The 20,664-nt window shown below is 42.0% G+C and overlaps 1 pseudogene; it reads right to left on the bottom strand.

Annotated features, from left to right (window-relative positions):
• LOC100430495 (splicing factor U2AF 35 kDa subunit-like) lies at window positions 1-2,295 on the bottom strand (annotated as a pseudogene).
• Window positions 2,296-20,664: the final 18,369 nt, after the last annotated feature.

Here is a 20,664-nt window from a genome sequence, read left to right as displayed (position 1 = left end):
TCAGAATCGCCCAGATCTTTCGTGATCTCTAGATGGCCTCCTGTCATGCTGGCCTCTGCCACCACCTCCACCACCACTACGGCCACGGTCTCTAGACCGAGAACTATGCTCCAGGGATGGGGATCTTGATCTACACTTCTTGCAATGGCGCCCATACAGCTCCTGCCACGGCTCTCTGGAGATGGGCTTCAAATGCATGAAGTTGCAGAAGCCGCCTCGTGTGCATTCTCCCATCTCATACTGACAGCAGCAGGCTTCTCTGAAGTCGGTCACAGGCAACAGCTCCACGTGGATTGGCTGTCCATTAAACCAACGGTTATTCAAGTCAATCACAGCCTTTTCCACATCTTCCTCACTGCAAAACTGAGAGGTGACAATGTGCTAGCAGCCCTCACTCTCAGTGCCTCCTCAGCCTCAGCGTCAGAGTCCGTGTCCACTCTGGCGGTGCTTGTAGGAGCCCTTCAGTCCACCACAGCACCGTGGGAGCCCCTCTCTGGGCTGGCTGAGGCCGGAGCTGCCTCCCTCTGCTTGCGGGAAGGTGTAGGTGTGGAGGGAGAGGCGCTGGCGCGAACCCAGGCTGCAAGCTGTGCTCGCAGGCCAGTGCAAGTTCACGCCGGGAGTTCAGGCCCGTGCAGGAGCGGGCTCGGGGCCCGCACACCAAGCGGTCGGCTGGACCCGCAGGCCCAGAGCAGTGAGGGGTTTCGGACCGGGCCAGCAGCTGCGGAGGTTGCACCGGGTCCCCCAGCAGTGCCGGCCCGCCGGCTCCGCATTCAAATTCCGACTGGCCTTAGCTGCCTGCCCGTGGGGCAGGGCTCGGGACCTGTAGCCTGCCGTGTCTGCACGCCCCACCCTCTGCAGTGGGCTCCCTGAGCCTCCCTGACGGGCGCTGCCCCCTGCCCAGTGGCCCGCGGTCCCATCGACAGCCCAAGGGCTGAGGAGTGCAGGCGCAGCTTGGGACTGGCAGGCAGCTCCGCCTGCAGTCCCAGTGCAGGATCCACTGGGTGAAGGCAGCTGGGCTCCTGAACCCGATGGGGACTTGGAGAACTTTTATATCTAGCCAGAGGATTGTATGTGCACCAATCAGCACTTTGTGTCTAGCTCAGGGTTTGTGAATACACGTATCAGCACTCTGTGTCTAGCTCAGGGTTTGTGAATACACGTATCAGCACTCTGTGTCTAGCTCAGGGTTTGTGAATACACCAGTTGGTGCTCTGTATCTAACTAACCTAGTGGAGGCTTGGAGGACTAGCACTCTGTGACTGTGTCCAGCTCGAGGATTGTAAATGCACCAATCAGCACACTGTGTTTGATTTAAACAACACAGTAAACCAACTAGATATAATGGGCATATACAGAACACTGTGCTCAACAACAACAGCATATACATTCTTTTCAAGTGTACATGGGACATTTGTAAATACACCAATTGGTACTCCGTATCTAGCTAACTCTGTATCTAGCTAACTAGCACTCTGATTCTGTGTCTAGCTCAAGGATTGTAAACGCACCAATCAACACTCTGTCAAAATGGACCAATCAGCTCTCTGTAAAATGGACCAATCAGCAGGATGTAGGTGGGGCCAGATAAGGGAATAAAAGCAGGATGCCTAAGCCAATCTGCCACAACTCACTGGGGGGTCCTCTTCCACACTGTGGAAGGCTTGTTCTTTCACTCCTTGCAATAAATTTTGCTGCTGCTCACTCTTTAGTTTCACGCTCTCTTTATGAGCTGTAACACTCACTGCGAAGGTCTGCAGCTTCACTCCTGAAGCCAACAAGACCACGAACCCACCAGGAAGAACGAACAGCTCCAGAGACGCTGCCTTTAAGAGTTGTAACACTCACCATGAAGGTCTGCAGCTTCACTCCTGACAGCGAGACCACAAACCCACCAGAAGGAAGACGCTCCAGATACATCTGAATGTCTGAAGGAACAAACTCTGGACACACCATCTTTAAGAACTATAACGCTCACCGCGAGGGTCCGTGGCTTCATTCTTGAAGTCAGACCGAGGACCCACCAATTCCAGACACAAAACGACCTATACGTTCCCCACCAGGTGGTCTCCCAGGTTGCCACAGATGTTCATCTCCACAACTTCCCCATACTTCTCCATTTCTATAAAAACTCCTCAAAAAATTCATCATAGTGTTCCTGCATCTCAACATCGCTCACAGCACAGCACACATCATCAGCAGACTGGGAAGAATTTTGAAGGTTATGGTAAATGTTCAAGAGGGCAATGGTCTGGCTAAACGTTGGTTTACTGTGCAACGAAGAGCACCTGTCTCCATGACAACACGCACCGATTCTGAAATAAAATGAACAGTTGACTTTGTCTTTCTAGGTGCGAAAGATGGAGGCCAGATACTCCGCCATTTTTCTCCTGCCACCTGCCACAGCCGCTGCCAAGACTGTTGCCAACACCGCCCTAGAATTTAGATATCATACAAAGTATTTTCTCTGACAGAGCAAGATAAGTTAGAAATCAATAACAGTAGTAAAACGACAAAAAATTCATAAAATTATTAAAATCAAACAACTGATCACAAGAGAAATCAGAAAACACTTAACGGGTACATGATAATGACCTGTAAGTATTTATGCACCACACCAAAACTTATGGAATGCAGTGAAAGCAGTGCTAAGGAGGAAATTTATAGCTATAAATGCCTGCATTAAAAAACAAGTCTCAAATCAACAACCTAACTGTAATTTAAGGAACCAGAAAGAACAAACCAAAACCAAAGCCAACAGAAGGAAGGACATAATAAAGATGAGAAGTATATAACATGAGAATAGGAAAACAACAGAGAAAATCAAACAAGAAATCGATTCTTTAAAAAGATCAATAAATTGACAAACCTTTAGCTAGATGGTCTAAGCAAGAGGGAGAAGAGTCAAATTACTAAGATCAGAAATGAAAGCAAGGGCATTACTAGACTCTACAGAAGTAGAAAGGATTATCAGAGAGTGCTATGAACAACTGCATGCCAACAAATTGGATAACCTAGATGAAACTGATAAATCTTTAGAAACACAAAACCTATCATGGCTAAATCACAAAGAAATATAAAATCTGAATAAACCTATAACTAGCAAGGAGATTGAATGAGTAATAAAAAGTCTCCTGGGAAATAAAAGCTCTGCAACTGATGCACTGCTGAATTCTACCCAACATTTAAAGAACACCAATCCTTCTCAAACTTAGAAAAAAAAAAGGAGAGAACAATTTCTAACTCATTCTGTGAGGCCCTGATACCAAAGCCAGACAAAGACACTACAACAAAAGAAAACTACAAGCCAATATCCCTTATGATTACTAATGCAAAAATACTCAGCAAAACACTAGCAAACCATATTTAGCAGCATATGAAAAGGATTATATACCATGACCAAGTAGGATCTATTCCTGGAATGCAAGGATGACTCAACATACAAGAATTTACCAGTGTTTCCATAGCAATCTACAGAGTCAATGCAATCTGTATCAAAATCCCAATGATGCTTTTAGCAGAAATAGAAAAACGCATCCTAAAATTCATATGGAACTTCAAGGGACCCTGAATAATCTTAAAAAAGAAGAGCAAAGCTGGAAGACTCATTCTTCCTGACTGGAAAACTTACTACAAGCTCTACTAATCAAATAGTATGATACTGGCATAAAGACAGACATATAAACCAACTGAATAGAATACACAGCTCAGAAGTAAATGCTTGCATATATGAACAAATGATTTTCTATATGGGTACCAGGATCATTCAATGGGGAAAAAAACAGTCTTTTAACAATCGGTGCTGGGAAATATGAATATCCACATGCAAAAAGATAAATTTGGACCCTTATCTAACCGTATACAAAAATCAACTCAAAATGGATCAAAGATCTAAATATAAGACCTAAAAGTATAAAATTCTAAAAGAAAATATAGCGCTAATCTTTACAACTGTGAATTTGACAGTGATTTCTTGGAAATGACAACAAAGGCACAGACAACAAAAAATAAATCGGGGCTCATAAAAAATTTAAAAATCTGTGCAATGAAAGACACTATCAAGAGAGTAAAAAGGCAACCCACAGAATGGGAAAAAATATTTGCAAATTATACGTATGATAAGAGATTAATATCCACACTATATAGAGAACTCATAAATCTCAACAGTGAAAAAATAAAACAACATGATTTAAAAATAGGGCCAGGCACAGTGGCTCACGCCTGTAATCCCAACACTTTGGGAGGCTGAGGTGGGTGGATCACCAGAGGTCAGGAGTTTGAGACCAGCCTGACCAACATGGTGAAACCTGGTCTCTAATAACAATATAAAAAAAAATTAGCTGGTCATGGTGGCATGCGCCTGTAGTCCCAGCAACTCAGGAGGCTTAGACAGGAGAACTGCTTGAACCTGGGAGGAGGAGGTTGCAGTGAGCCGAGATCACACCACTGTACTCCAGCCTGGGCAACAGAGCATGACTCTGTCTCAAAAAAAAAGGGCGGGGGGAAGAGCTGGGCGCAGTGGTTCATGCCTGTAAGCCCAGCACTTTGAGAGGTGGAGGTAATCAGGTTGCTTGGGACCAGGAGTTCCAGACCAGGTTGGACAATATAGCAAAACCCCACCTCTACCAAAAATACAAAAAAATTAGCTGGGCATGGTGAGGCATGCCTGTGGTCCCAGCTCCTTGAGAGGCTGTGGTGGAAGGATTGCTTGAGCCCGGGAGGTGGAGGTTTCAGTGAACAGAGATCGTGCCACCACACTCCATCCTGCTTGACAGAATTAGACTCTCAATTTTTTCAATAAAAAATAATTTAAAAAGGGCAAAGGATTTGAATAAATATTTTTCCAAAGAATATATACAAATGGTCAATAAGCACAAAAACACATACTCAACATCAGTAATGATTAGGGAAATGTGAATCAAAACTACAATGAGACACCATCTCAGACCCATTAGGATGGTTGCTATTTTAAAAAATCAGAAAATAACAAGTGTTGATGAGGGTTTGGAGAAGTTGGAACCCTTTTGCACTGTTGGCGGAAATGTAAAATGATACAGCCACTGTGGAAAACAATATGGAGGTTCCTAAAACAATTACATATGGAATCATCATATAATCCAGCAATTTCACTTCTGGGTATATAACCAAAAGAATTGAAAGCAGAGTCCCAAAGAGATATTTGTATACCCATATTCAGAGCAGTGTTATTCACAATAGCTAAAACATGGAAGCAACACAAGTATCAACAGATGAACAGATAAGCAAAATGTAGCATATACATACAACAGAATATTATTCAGTCATAAAAAGAAGGAAATTCTAACATATGCTACAATATGGGTGAACCTTAAGGACATTATGCAAAGTGAAATAAGCCAGTCACAAAAAGACAAATGTTGGCCAGGCATAGTGGCTCACATCTGTAATCCCAGCACTTTGGGAGGCTGAGGTGAAAGCATTGCTGGGGCTCAGAAGTTCAAGACCAGCCTGGGCAATATAGCAAGACCTCTTCTCTACAAAAACATGAAAAAAATTAGCTGGGTATGGTAGCACTGGCCTGTGATGCCAGCTACTGGGGAGGCTGAGGTAGAAGGATCACTTAAGCCTGGGGGGCTGAAGTTGCAGCAAGCCATGATCACACCACTGCACTCCAGCTCATGCAACAGAGTGAAACTCTGCCTCACACACATACATACAAATTAACAAAAAAGACAAATATTGTATGATTCTACTTATATAAGATACATAGAATTGTTAAGATCACAGAGACAGAAGGTAGAATTGTGGTTTCCAGAGTCTGTGGGGAGGAAGGAATAGGGAGCTACTGTTTCATGGGTATAGAATTTCCATTTTGCAAGATGAAAAGAATTATGAAGATGGACGGTGGTGATGCTTACACAACATATGAAGTGTATTTAATACTGCTGTACTATACACTTATAAATGGTTAAGATGGCAAATTTTATATTATGTATATTTTTTCACAATTTTTAAATGTGGGAAAAAATGTAATTACCCATGAGGACAAAAAGAATAGAAAGAGTCAAGAGGAAAATTAATCAATTTTGAAACATATAAAAAAACTGATAAAGTTTTACCAACCCAGCCTCCACCCTAACCATAAGGTAATGCTAGAGGAATTTAAAGCTGATGGTACACTGAAGGTAACCATAGTAACAATAAAACCTAAAACCAGATCAAATCTAGACTAAATTACCTCAATTACCCACAGAAACAGCCTATGAAAAGGAGAGGCATGCTCATTTCTAGGCCTTCATACTATTTATTACAGTCTCTACTGTTCTACACATGATGTCCAACATTCAATGAAAAATTATGAAACATAATATGAAAAGAATAGTAAATGATGTTGGGACAACTGACTATCCACATACAAAAAAAAAACTGGACCCCTACGCCACACCATACACAAAAATTAACTTACACTGGATCAAAGACCTAAGCATAAGAGTTAAAACTATGATAAAACTCTTAGAAGATATGGTTGTAATATCTTCCAAAAAAAGATGTACAAAAGGCCAATGAATACATGAAAAGATACTTAATATCGTCAATATCATTAGTCATTAGAAAAATACAAATCAAAATGATGCGATACTACTCTCACCCACTAGCATGACTATAAGGTAAAACAAAAACAAAGTAACGAAATAAGTATTGACAAGGATATGGAAAAATGTGAACCCTCATTTATTGCTGGTAGGAATGTAAAATGATGCGCCACTTTGGAAAAGAGTCTACCAGTCACTGAAAAGCTTAAACGGAATTTCTATATGACCCAGTAATTCTACTCCTAGGTTATACCTAAGAGACACGCAGATGTTCAAACAAAAAGTTCTGCATGTTTTTTCTTTTTCTATTCACAATAGCCAAAAGACAGAAACAACCCTAATATCCATCAACTGCTGAATGGATAAACTAAATGTGGTGTATCCATATCATTAATATTATTCAGCCATAGAAAGGATGAAGTACTGATACATGCTACGACATGGATGAACCTTGAAAACATTATACTGGGCCGGGCGCGGTGGCTCAAGCCTGTAATCCCAGCACTTTGGGAAGCCGAGACGGGTGGATCACGAGGTCAGGAGATCGAGACCATCCTGGCTAACACGGTGAAACCCCGTCTCTACTAAAAAAATACAAAAAAAATAGCCGGGCGAGGTGGTGGTTGCCTGTAGTCCCAGCTACTCGGGAGGCTGAGGCAGGAGAATGGCGTGAACCCGGGAGGCGGAGCTTGCAGTGAGCTGAGATCCGGCCACTGCACTCCAGCCTGGGCGACAGAGCGAGACTCCGTCTCAAAAAAAAAAAAAGAAAACATTATACTAAGTGAAATAAGCCAGACATAAAAGGCCACATATTGTATTATTTCATTTATATGAAATGTCCAGAATATGCATATATAGAGAGACAAAAAGTAGATGAATGGTTGCCAGGATGGAGAAAGGGAGGAATGGAGTAACTGCTTAACTGGTGTAGGGTTTTCTTTCGGGTGATGAAACGTTCTGGAACCCAATAGTGGTGATAGTTGCATAACATTGTGAGTGTACTAAATGCCTTTGAATTATAAACTTTAAAATGGTCAAAATTGTGATGTTTTATATTTTGTATGTTTTACCACAATTTTTTTTTTAGGATTAAGCAATGGTTTCTTAGATATTGCAATGATTTCTTAGATATGACACTAAAACACAAATAACAAGAAAAAATAAACGGAACTTCATCCAAATTGAAAAGTTTTGGCTGGGCCTGCCAGCTCACACCTGTAATCCCAGCACTTTGGGAGGCTGAGGTGGGCGGATCACCATTAGGCCAGGAGTTTTGAGACCAGCCTGGCCAACATGGTGAAACCCCATCTCTACTAAGAATACAAAAATTAGCTGGGTGTGATGGCAGGCATCTATAATCCCAGCTACTCAGGAGGCTGAGGCAGGAGAATCATTTGAACCCAGGAGGTGGGGGTTGCAGTGAGCAGAGATGGCACCACTGCACTTTAGTCTGGGTGACAGAGCAAGACTCCGTTTAAAAAAAAAAAAAAAGGAAAATGAAAACTTTTGCGCTTAAAGGACACTATCAAGAAAGTGAAAAGATGCCGGGCACGGTGGCACACGCCTGTAATCCCAGCACTTTGGGAGGCCAAGGAGGGTGGATCACCTGAGGTCAGGAGTTCAAGAGCAGGCTGGCTAACATGGTGAAACCTTGTATCTACTAAATACAAAAAAAATAGCTGGGAGTGGTGGTGCATGCCTGTAATCCCAGCTACTTGGGAGGCTGAGACAGGAGAATAGCTTGTACCCGGGAGATGGAAATTGCAGTGAGCCAAGATTGCACCATTGCACTCCAGCCTGGGCAAGAGTGAAATTCTGTCTCAAAAAAAAAAAAAAAAAAAGAAAGAAAGAAAGTAAAAAGACAACCTATAGAATGGGAGAAAATCTTTGAAACTCATAGATTTGATAAGAGTCTAGTATCCAGAGTATATAAAGAACTCTTAAAACACAACAATAAAAAGCAAATTAACTCAATTTTAAAACAGGCAAAGGATCTGAATAGACATTTATCCAAAGAAGATACATAAAAGGTTAAAAAGCACATGAAAGATGTTCGGTGTCATTAGCTATCAGGGAAATGCAAATCAAACCCACAATGAGATATCACTATACATACCTGCCAAAATGACTATAATCAAAAAGATAGGCAATAACAATTGTTGGTGAGGATTTGGAGAAATTGAACTCTCATACACTACTAGTAGGAATGTAAAGTGAGGCAGCCATTTTGGAAAAGAGCCTAACAGTCACTCAAAAAGTTAAACATAGAGTTTCCATCTAACCCAGTAATTCTACTCCTACCTTATACCTAAGAGACATGAAAACACACAGCCACACAAAAATTTGTACACAATGTACATAGCAACATTTTTCATAATAATGAAAAAGTGGAAACAATCCAAATGTTCATCAAACTGATGAATGGATAAAATACAGTGTATCAATACATATACATAGAATATTATTCAGCCATGAAAAGAATGAAGTATTGATTTATACTACAACATGAATCTTGAAATATGCAAAATGAAAGAATCCAGTCACAAAATCCCACATAGTAGATGATTCTATTTATATGAAAATGTCCAGACAGGCAAATTCAGAAAGACGGAAAGTAGGTTAGTGATTGCCAGGTAGTGGGAAAGGGGAATAGAAATGACTGATAATGGGCTTGGGGTTTCTTTTTGGAGTGATGAAATGTTCTAGAATTACATAGTGGTGATGGTTGCAGAACTTTGTGCAATCCCTGTATTGTACACTCTAAAGGGTGAATTTTTTATTTTACTTTTTGAGATGGAGTCTCGCTCTGTCGCCCAGACTGGAGTGCAGTGGCACAATCTTGGCTCACTGCAAGCTCCGCCTCCCAGGTTCACGCCATTCTCCTGCCTCAGCCTTCCGAGTAGCTGGGACTACAGGCGCCCGCCACTACTCTCGGCTAATTTTTTGTATTTTTAGTAGAGACTGGGTTTCACCATGTTAGCCAGGATGGTCTCCGATCTCCTGACCTTGTGATCTGCCCGCCTCGGCCTCCCATAGTGCTGGAATTACAGGCATGAGCCACCGAGCCCGACCTTTTTTTTTTTTTTTGAGACAGAGTCTCATTCTGTCGCCTAGGCTGGAGTGCAGTGGTGCGATCTTGGGTCACTGTAACCTCTGTCTCCTGGGCTCAAGCAATTCACCTGCCTCAGCCTCCCAAGTAGCTGGGAATACAGGTGCCCACCACTACAGCTGGCTAATTTTTATATTTTTAGTAGAGACAGGGTTTCTCCATGTTGGCCAGGCTGGTCTCAAACTCCTGACTTCAAGTGACCCACCCACCTCGGCCTCCAAAAGTGCTAGGATTATAGACATGAGCCACTGTGCCTGGCCTAAAGAGTGAATTTTATTATGTGAATTATATCTCAGTGTTTTATATCTCAAAAATTATACCTCAGTTTTAAAAATAAAAAAAAATTAATATATCAAAGTTAAATGTCAAGAGAATGAGAAAAGAAGCCACAGACTGGGAGAAAATAGTTACGAAATACATATGTGATACAGGAATATTCAAAATATATGCTTACAACTGAACAATAAGAAAACAACCAAATTAAACAACGGGCAAACGATCTGAACAGACACCTCACCAAAGAAGATATACAGATGCTGGGTGCGGTGGCTCAAGCCTGTAATCCCAGCACTTTGGGAGGCCGAGACAGGCAGATCACAAGGTCAGGAGATCGAAACCATCCTGGCTAACACAGTGAAACCCCGTCTCCACTAAAAAAAAAATACAAAAAGTTAGCCAGGTGTGGCGGTGGGCACCTGTAGTCCCAGCTACTGGGGAGGCTGAGGCAGGAGAATGGTGTGAACCCAGGAGGGGGAGCTTGCAGTGAGCTGAGATAGCGCCACTGCACTCCAGCCTGGGCGACAGAGCGAGACTCCGTCTCAAAAAAAAAAAAAAAGAAGATATACAGATGACAAATAAGCATATGGAAAGATCCTCCACATCCTATGTCATTAGGGAATTGCAAATTAAAACAATGAGATACCACTACACTTTAGAATTGCTAAAATTCAAAACTCTGACAATACCAAATACTGACAAGGAGGTGGAGCAACAGGAACTCTCATTCATTGCTGGAGGGAATGCAAAAGGATACAGTCACTTTGGAAGACAGCAGTTGTTTACAAAACCAAACATACTTTTACCATATGATCCTACAACTGAGCTCCTTTGTGTTTACCCAACTATGTTGACAACTTACGTGCACCCAAAAACCTACACATGAATGTTTGTAGCAGCTTTATTCATAATTGTCAAAATTTGAAAGAAATTAAAATGTCCTCCAATAGGTAAGTGGATTAAGAAACTCTGGTACATCCAGACTGTGGAATATTATTTAATGCTAAAAAGAAATGAGCTATTAAGCCATAAAAAGACACAGAGAAACTTTACATTCTTATCACTAAGTGAAAGAAGTCATTCTGAAAAGCCTATGTACTGTATGATTCCAATTCTATGACATTCTGGAAAAGACAGAACTATAGACACAGTAAAAACAGAAGTGATTTCTAGGGACTTAAGTGGAGAGAGATCAATAGGTGGAGCACAGAGGATTTTAGGGCAGTGAAATTATTCTGTATGATATTATAAGTGTGGGCATATGTTATACATTTGTCAAAACCTACAGAATGTAAATACAGTGAACTTTAACACAAATTATGGACTTTGGTCAATTATGATGTATGTGTCAATACTGGTGCATTGGTTGTACCAAATATTCCAATCTGATGCTAGTGTCGATAATGGAGGCTTTGTTGGGGGGTGGGTGGTACTAGGGGAGGAGAGGGCGGTATGGGAACACTGTATACTTTCCACTCCATTTTGCTGTGAATCTAAAACTGCTCTAAAAAATTGTCGATTTTTAAAAGTTAAATGAACCACATTCTAATAGACAGAGCTTCTTTTTAAAATGTGGGGGGGCGAAAAATAGAGCTGTATCCAAAAAGTTATGGCTCATATTTTAACAGGTTAAAGTTGAAAACTGTTTTAGGGTCTTCCTTCCTCTACCTGATTTCTGTAGCAAACCTGGACATACTCAGACACACAATAGATGCTTACCAAGTGCTTGCAGGAAGAACAAATCAGTAAGACTCCATGGAATAATCTCATGATTTGGGTTTTTATCTTTGTTTCTTCCCATTGCAGTATCGCTTCATCCATTAAGCATTTCTTAGGCAATTAATTACATAAAATAAGTATAATCTCCTGATGACTAAAACATATAAGCTTAAAGTCCTTACAACATGACAAGTTGTACCCCCAGAGCAATCTAAGGAAGAGGCAGGCAGAAGCCACAATGTCTTACATGCCCTAAGCGTCAGAAGCAGAACACCACCGTTCCCACCATACTGCATTCATTACAATAGAAGTCCCAAAAATGCAAAGGAAGGAGAATTAAGCTTCACTTTTTTTTGTTTTTTTCTAGATGCAGTTTTGCTCTTGTGCCCAGGCTGGAGTGTAGTGGTATGGTCTTGGCTCACTGCAACCTCCATCTCCTGGGTTCAAGCGATTCTCCTGCCTCAGCCTCCCAAGTAGCTGGGATTACAGGCATGCACCACCATGCCCAGCTAATTTTGTATTTTTAGTAGAGATGGGGTTTCTCCATGTTAGTCAGGCTGGTTTCGAACTCCTGATCTCAGGTGTTCCACCCACCTCAGCCTCCCAAAGTGCTGGGATTACAGGCGTTGAGCCACCACACCCAGCCTTTAAGCTTCACCTTTTAAAGGATATAGAGATAGCAGTATACATTAAAAATATGCATACATATTTTAAAACCACCACACATGCCTAGACACATCAGACGCAAACTTCCAAAACTCAAAGAGAATATCTTGAAAACAGACAGAGAAAAGACATATTACATTGAGAAGAACAAAGCACACTTCTCACCAGAAATTATGCAAGCTAGAAGAGAATAAAAGGTCATACTTCAAGTGCTAAAAAGAAAAAACCTGGCCGAGCGCGGTGGCTCAAGCCTGTAATCCCAGCACTTTGGGAGGCCGAGACGGGCGGATCACGAGGTCAGGAGATCGAGACCATCCTGACTAACACAATGAAACCCCGTCTCCACTAAAAATACAAAAAAATTAGCCGGGCGTGGTGGCGGCGCCTGTAGTCCCAGCTACTCGGGAGGCTGAGGCAGGAGAATGGCGGGAACCCGGGAGGCGGAGCTTGCAGTGAGCCGAGATCGCGCCACTGCACTCCAGCCTGGGCGACAGAGCGAGACTCCACCTCAAAAAAAAAAAAAAAAAAGAAAAAGAAAAAACCTATCAGTTCAGAATACTATACCCAATGAAAATATTTCACAAATGAAAGTGAAATACTTTTTCAGACAAACTCGAGGTGACAGAATTCATCAGACCTGCATTACAAGAAATGTTAAAGAAGTTCTTCAGGAAGATGGAATGTGATACCAGGGGGATGCTTGAATTTACATCAAGAAATGAAGACCTACTCCATAAATGGTTAAAAGGAAGCTCTAAGCCACCACCGCCTGCAAGCCAACTGCTTTCCAATTTTGCTTGGAAGGATTACATAGCTTTGGAAGCCTAGAGAGAGGGGTGAGTGCTCCAAACTTGTAAAGGCATCTTCATTTGGGTAGGGGCTCTTCTCTTCTCTGTGACCCAAGGAACTCTTGTCATGGTCATTAGAAAACCTTCACAAAGGGCTTGAATTTTCTTTCTTTCTTTCTTTCTTTCTTTCTTTCTTTCTTTTTTTTTTTTTTTTTGAGACAGTCTCAGTTGGCCAGGCAGGAGTGCAATGGCACTATCTCGGCTGACTGCAACCTCTGTCTCCCAAGCTCAAGCAATTCTGTCTCAGCCTCCCCAGTAGCTGGGATTACAGGTGTGCGCCACCATGCTCAGCTAATTTTTGTATTTTTAGTAGAGACGGGGTTTCGCCATGAAGTGAGCCAGGCTGGTCTTGAACTCCTGACCTCAGGTAATCCACCCACCTTGGCCTCCCAAAGTGCTGGGATTACAGGTGAGAGCCACCGTGCCTAGCCTTGAATTTTCTTTGAATGATAGCACCACTGAAACTTCTCCCTTCCAGGAAGCTTCCACCAAAGAATTAGAAGATTCTGTAACCACAGACTCCTGAGTGACAGCGTGCTTAACACTCCCCTTCTTATTGCAACACTCTCTCCCAACCCATTCCCGCCACTCAAAGACCTATCAAAGCTTCTGTCATGTTAGTAGCTATGACACCCGCTCCCTGGATACATCTAGATACATTTCATTTGTTCTGATGTGACAACGTGACCCACCAGGGAAAATCAGACTTCCTTCTTCTCCAGAAATTTAAAAACTAGAACGGAGAAACAGCCACAAGTCTCTGTTTCGAGCGCCTAACTAGGATGTACAGGTCTGGAGCTGTCCATAACCAAGTTGTCTACTCCAAGGGTCAGAATAGTGGAGGAAACTTACCTGCTGGGGGGAAAAGAGCAGAGTCCAGTGGAGCAAAATGCAGGCAGGAGCAGAGCTAAAAGTGAAATAATGCACCAGCTTTGGAAGACAGTTGGTGGTTGTTTACAAAACTAAACATACTTTTTACCATATGATCCTGCAGTTCTGCTCCTAGGTGTTTTACCCAAATATGTTGAAAACTGTATGTCCACACAAAAACCTGCATGAATGCTTATAGCAACATCAGAGAATACCAGTAGTGTCTGGGTCCCTGGTCCCGGTTTTCCCTGAAACCTATCCGCTGTTAGGGCAAAAAAACAGAGTATCCCTAAAATTAACTTTTATTTTCCTTTAGCTGGAATATCCCTTCAGGTACAGCTTCTGTTTCTTGAAACTAAGATTCCCAAGTTCTTCTCACGTCCTCACTGAGAATCTCACCTAACACCCATGTAATTATACATGTAGTCATCTGTCATTTACAGGTGGGATCACTTTAAGAAAGCTTGATGTATTAAAATACAAGTGTCCAAACCTGAAAAACTAAGTATTCATTATCCCCAAATAATTGTTTGTTCTACAAGAAGAATTTGCTAAAGGGAATCTTTTAAATTGCAGTTTTCCCAGTGCTCTCAAGATATTGTTTCAAAACCAGCATGTCCATTACAATATGGTATGATGCAGCCAATAAGAGAACAAGATGAATCTGCATGTGCCAATAGTGAAATAGCTCTAGGAATACTATTAAAAATCTTACCTAAGGCCAGGTGCTGTGGCTCACACCTGTAATCCTAGCATTTTGGGAGGCCAAAGTGGGCAGATCACTTGAGCTCAGGAGTTCAAGACCAACCTGGGCAACATAGGGAAGCCCCATCTCTACAAAAACACAAAAATTAGCTGGGCATGGTGGTGCACCTGTAATGTCAGCTACTTGGGGGGCTAAGGCAGGAGGATCACTTTAACCTGGGAGGTGGAGGCTGTAGTGAGCTGAAACTGTGCCACTGCACTCCAGCCTGGGTGACAAAGTGAGACTCTGATTTTAAAACAATTTTATCTATATAGCTGTATAGCTTTATCCTTTTTGTGTACATGCACCTGCACACACACATAGATACAGGGTGTTTTTTTTTTTTAATTTCTAGAAGAAATTAAACAAGGGTCAGGTACAGTGGCTCACGCCTGTATTCAGAGCACTTTGGTAAGACCAGGCAGGCAGATCCCTTGTGCCCAGGAGTTTGAGATCAGCCAGGGCAACATGGCGAAAACCCATCTCTACTAAAAATACAACAATTAGCTGGGCATGGTGGTATGCACCTGTTGTCCCAGCTACTCAGGAGGCTGAAGTGAGAGGATTACTTAAGCCCAGGAGGTCAAGGCCGTGGTGAGCTGTGATAGCACCACTGTGCTCCAGCCTAGGCGACAGAGCAAACATCCTGTCTCAAAAACACAAAAAAGAAATTAAACAAGGAAATTGTGAACAAGGAAATGTTGAACAAGGAAATGTTCACGAAGATTTCCTTTTGAGAGAGGGACTAGGGAAAGGAATACTTCTCACTTTTCATTTCAACTTTTTATTTCTTTATTTATTTTTAATCATCTGGCCAGTGCATGTAATTGGGAATTATCTAGTCAGTGAAATTATAAGCTGTCTTTTCTCTCTAATATGCTTCCATGCTCTTAAAAATGGAAAATATGAAAAATGAATAGAGAAGTCAGCAGAACTAAGAAAGGTGCATACCCAATAACTACAGAGGGGATGTCAAAAAGAAAGAATCAAATTCATAACACAGAACCCAAGAAGAGTTCAGGAATGCAAAGCACCAGGTGCTCTGAGAATGTGGGATGCAACATGGGGCTAAAAATAGGGGCAAGGATTGAACGTTTATTTTTATTTTTTATTTTTATTTTTTGAGATAGGGTCTCACTCTGTTGTCCAGGCTGGAGTGCAGTGGTGCAATCCCGGCTCACTGCAATCTCCGCCTCCTGGGTTCAAGCGATTCTCCTGCCTCACCCTCCGCAGTAGGCACACGCCACCATGCCAGGCTAATTTTTGTATTTTGGGTAGAGATGGGGTTTCACCATGTTGGCCAGGCTGGTCTCAAGCTCCTGGCCCCAAGTTAAGTCACCTGCCTCGGCCTCCCAAAGTTCTGGGATTACAGGCATGAGCCAGCAGGCCTGACCAGAGCATTTATTTTTAAAACGCTCTAAGATTTCCATGTCTCTTCCTCCATTCTGGTCAGCTGATGATGCCTTCTCCACAGGCACAGGAGTCTAAAGCTTTAGCCTGTGGATGAATCTACCCTGAAAGCCTCCAGGCTCAGGACCTAGGAACAGCAAAAGGCAAGAGCTGTGCCAAAAACAGAGAACTAAAAACAAGCCTACTATAACACCCTAGCCCTTCTGGCACAAGCTCCAAGCACAGTGGCAGCCAGGCATATTTCCTTCCTGGGCAGAACACTGAAAATTTGTCTCTGAAGACATTGAATGATCCTAGAGAAAAGAGCTATAGATAGGACATTTTACATCCTCCAGCAAAATGGCTGAGTCCCTATCCCATCACCATACATTAACTACATTTCAGAAACTCGGCACACCCACACAGAACTTCTGAGAAACTTTGTGGTACCACACTCTTAAATGAGAAAGGAAAAGAGAGTCACCAGACATGTAAGGAAAGGTTGAACATGAAAGACCAAAAATATAACCAGGAAAAAGAAAACTGACAGGAAGCAGAAACAACACAGGAAACCTTCCCCTGAAATCTATACTATCGAGAGAGAGAAAAGAAAAAATAATATGACCATCAAACAAAAACAATATGCCTTTTTTTTTTTTTTTCTTGACAGAGTCTAGCTCTGTCGCCCAGGCTGGAGTGCAGTGGCACGATCTCAGCTCACTGCAACCTCTGCCTCCTGGGTACAAGCAATTCTCCTGCCTCAGCTTCCCCAGTAGCTGGGATTGGAGGCATGTGCCACCACACCCACCTAATTTTTGTATTTTTAGTAGAGATGGCGTTTCGCCATATTGGCCGGGCTGGTCTTGAACTCCTGACCTCAAGCAATCCACCCACCTTGGCCTCCCAAAGTGCTGGGATTACAGACGTAAGCCGCTGCACCTGGCCAATATGCCTTTTTTTTTTTTTTTTTTTTTTAAGGAACACTAACAGAATCGAATAACTTTTAGAATTTTAAGACATGTTAGCTAAATTTTTTTAATCCATAAAACAACTGGAGCTGGACACGGTGACTCACGCCTGTAATCCCAGCACTCTGGGAGGCCGAGGTGGGCAGATCACGAGGTCAAGAGATCGAGACCATCCTGGCCAACATGGTGAAACCTCGTCTCTACTAAAAATACAAAAATTAGTGGGTGTAGTGGAGCGCGCCTGTAGTCCCAGTTACTGGGGAGGGTGAGGCAGGAAAATCACTTGAACCCAGGAGGTGGAAGTTGCAGTAAGCTGAGATCTCACCACTGTACTTCAGCCTGGTGACAGGGTGAGACTCCATCTCAAAACAAAACAAAAAAAAATTGGAAGATAAACTTAAGAAAATCTCCCAAGATGCGGAACCAAAATAAACAGAAAATGTAAGAGAACATATAAAGTTAGAAAAGTAATTAAGGATGTCCAACATCCACAAGATAGGCGCTTCAAAAAGAAGAGATTAAGTGAGCGAGGGAATATTATCAAATAAATAGCACAATAAATGTTTTCATCACTAAAAGACATCAGTTTTCAGATCCACTGAATGTCCAGTGGTTGAAAATAGATTCTGAGCCAGCCATATCATGAGGAAATATCAGAATACTCAGGACATAAAGAAGATTCTAAAAACTCCCAAAGGAAAAATAAGTATATTAGCTGGTTTTTGCACTGCTAGAAAGAATTACCCAAGACTGGGTAATTTATAAAGGAAAGAGGTTGAATTGACTCACAGTTCCACATGGCTGGGGAGCCTCAGGAAACTTACAATCATGGCAGAAGGAGAAGGGGAAACATGCACCTTCTTCACAAGGCAGCAGGAAAGAGAAGGAACACAGGAGAAATGACCAAACACTTACAAAACCACCAGATCTCCTAAGAACTCACTCATTTTCACAAGACCAGCAAGGGGGAAACTACCCCCATGATCCAATTACCTTCACCTGGACCCTCCCTTGACACATGGGGATTACAATTTGAGATTAGATTTGGGTGGGAACACAGAGCCAAACCATATCAAGAAATCACATGCAAAGATTAGGAAATCATAATGCATTCCTCAAAAACAACAAGCAAGTTGAAAGACAACATAGGAATGCCTTCAAAATTCTGAGAGAAAATTACTTTCAACCTAGAAATCCACACCTAGCCAAATTATGAATTAAATGTGATAATAAAGTGAACACGTTTAGATATTTGGCATCTCAAAAAATATTCCTACCATTGCACTCATTCTCAGGAAGCTATTTGAAGATGGGCTTCATCAAAATGAGGAAATAAACTGAGAAGAAGGAAGTCACAGAATTCAATAAATGGGGGACCCAACCCAAGAGATAAGCAAAGAGATATCCCAGAACAACAGCTCTGCAGAGCAACTGCTAGTCCAGATTGGTGCAGGAAGGCAGAAGCTATATCGGTTTATTAGTCTGTTTTCACACTGCTATAAAGAAATACTTGAGACTTGGTAATTTATAAAGGAAAGCAGCTTAATTGACTTATAGTTCCACAGGGCCGGAAGGCCTCAGGAAACTTACAATCATGGCAGACCATGAGGGGAAGCAAGGCACCTTCTTCACAAGGCAGCAGGAGGGAGTGAGGGAGGGCAGAGGAAAATTCTACTTATAAAACAATCGGATCTCATGAGACTCACTATCATGAGAACAGCATGGGGGAAAACCTCCCCCATAATCCAATTGCTTCCCTCCCTTGACACCTGGGGATTACAGATGAGATTTGGGTGGGGACACAGAGCCAAACCCTATCAATTGGTCAGTGTTTTCTTTTCTTTTTTTTTTTTTTAATATTATCATTTTCTTTTTTTAAATTTTTTTATTTTTTATTTTTTTATTATACTTTAAGTTCTAGGGTACATGTGCACAACGTGCAGGTTTGTTACATATGTATACCTGTGCCATGTTGGTGTGCTGCACCCATCAACTCGTCAGCACCCATCAACTCGTCATTTACATCAGGTATAACTCCCAATGCCATCCCTTCCCCCTCCCCCCTCCCCCCTCCCCATAATAGGCCCCGGTGTGTGATGTTCCCCTTCCCGAGTCCAAGTGATCTCATTGTTCAATTCCCATCTGTGAGTGAGAACGTGCAGTGTTTGGTTTTCTGTTCTTGCGATAGTTTGCTGAGAATGATGGTTTCCAGCTGCATCCATGTCCCTACAAAGGACACAAACTCATCCTTTTTGATGGCTGCATAGTATTCCATGGTGTATATGTGCCACATTTTCTTAATCCAGTCTGTTACTGATGGACATTTGGGTTGATTCCAAGTCTTTGCTATTGTGAATAGTGCCTCAATAAATACATGTGTGCATGTGTCTTTATAGCAGCATGATTTATATTCCTTTGGGTATATACCCAGTAATGGGATGGCTGGGTCATACGGTATTTCTAGTTCTAGATCCTTGAGGAATCACCATACTGTTTTCCACAATGGTTGAACTAGTTTACAATCCCACCAACAGTGTAAAAGTGTTCCTATTTCTCCACATCCTCTCCAGCACCTGTTGTTTCCCGACTTTTTAATGATTGCCATTCTAACTGGTGTGAGATGGTATCTCATTGTGGTTTTGATTTGCATTTCTCTGATGGCCAGTGATGGCGAGCGTAGTAAAAGGAAACCTCAAGATCTCGGTGGCTTAAGACAACAAAGATGATTCATGTTCATGACTCTGCATTCTGACGAGGGTTCAGTCAATACAGCTGGACCCAGCTGGGCTTGGCTCTAGAATGAGGTTCCTGTTAAGGTCTTTTCCCCATGTTTTCTCATTCTCCTTGAACCAATATCTACCCAGGCCTTGTACTTGTCATAGTGAACTGCAGAACCTCAAGAAGCAAGCCAGGTTACACAGGCACATTTTAATCCTCTGCTCCTCTCGTGTCTATTACCATTCTTGGCCCAAAGCAAGTCACAGGGCCATGCTCACCATCAGTGGAGCAGGGAAATATACTCCCCCTACTCTAATGGGAGATACTGCAAAGTTCATGGCAAAAAGCATGGGCGTATCATTCTGTAATAGAGAGGAAGTGAAGAACTGGGAATAATAATCCAGCTGACCTCAGAAAGCTCCAGAAGAGAAGTCTCCAGGAAAAAAAAGGGGACTGATAGAAGACCTAATATGTTTGACTGTGTGGAAAAGAGTATCTCTAAGGGTTTACAATTCCTTAGAAGAGTGATAATGATAGCAACTTAGAAAACTAAGCAAATTTTTAAAAGACAACTATTAATTCCAGGAAAAGCAAAAATTGGTACAAAGAAGTTAAAATAATCACGGTAAATATATGATACATATATTTAAGACATAAATATTATTAAGACATAAAGTACAACTAAATTTTGATAAAACTGGTATACAACTACTGTTTGTTTCATGGATCCCAAGACACCTGTGTTATCAAAACTGAAATCTGAACATCTGAAATCGAGAACCATCAG

This window comes from Macaca mulatta, chromosome 14 (genome assembly GCF_049350105.2).
Source record: "Macaca mulatta isolate MMU2019108-1 chromosome 14, T2T-MMU8v2.0, whole genome shotgun sequence".
In the NCBI taxonomy this organism is placed as follows: Eukaryota; Metazoa; Chordata; class Mammalia; order Primates; family Cercopithecidae; genus Macaca; species Macaca mulatta.
The sequence above is the reverse complement of the archived record's forward strand: the minus strand, read 5'-3'. Positions and strand labels throughout refer to the sequence as shown.